Below are 612 nucleotides of genomic sequence, written 5' to 3' on the forward strand. Positions count from 1 at the left end.
CAGTTCGCCCGGCGTCCCCCCAAGTTCAGTGGCATCTGCTTCACAACAGTGAAGGCGGCCGATGGTCCTGTCTTGCCGGCGGAGGTCGCAGTCCTACTGGCGAAGGATGCGATAGAGCCGGTCCCTCCAGCCGATATGAAGACGGGGTTTTACAGCTCCTACTTCATTGTACCCAAGAAAGGCGGTGGGTTGAGACCCATCTTGGATCTGCGCGTCTTGAACCGGGCCCTTCACAGGCTCCCGTTCAAGATGCTCACGCAGAAATGCATCTTCAGGTGTATCCGTCCCCAAGATTGGTTCGCAGCGATTGACCTGAAGGACGCGTACTTCCATGTGTCGATCCTTCCGCGCCACAGGCCTTTCCTGCGGTTTGCGTTCGAGGGGCGGGCATAGCAGTACAAGGTCCTGCCCTTCGGGCTGTCCCTGTTGCCCCGTGTCTACACGAAAGTTACGGCGGCAGCCCTTGTTCCCATGAGAGAACAGGGCATTCACATTATCAATTACCTCAACAATTGGCTCAGTCTCAGGATCAGTTGTGCGAACACAGGGATTTGGTACTTTCACACCTCAGCCTGTTGGGCCTTCGGGTCAACTGGGAAAAGAGCAAACTCT

The sequence above is a fragment of the Sinocyclocheilus anshuiensis genome, unplaced genomic scaffold (genome assembly GCF_001515605.1).
Source record: "Sinocyclocheilus anshuiensis isolate Anshui unplaced genomic scaffold, SAMN03320099.WGS_v1.1 scaffold3639, whole genome shotgun sequence".
Classification (NCBI taxonomy): Eukaryota; Metazoa; Chordata; class Actinopteri; order Cypriniformes; family Cyprinidae; genus Sinocyclocheilus; species Sinocyclocheilus anshuiensis.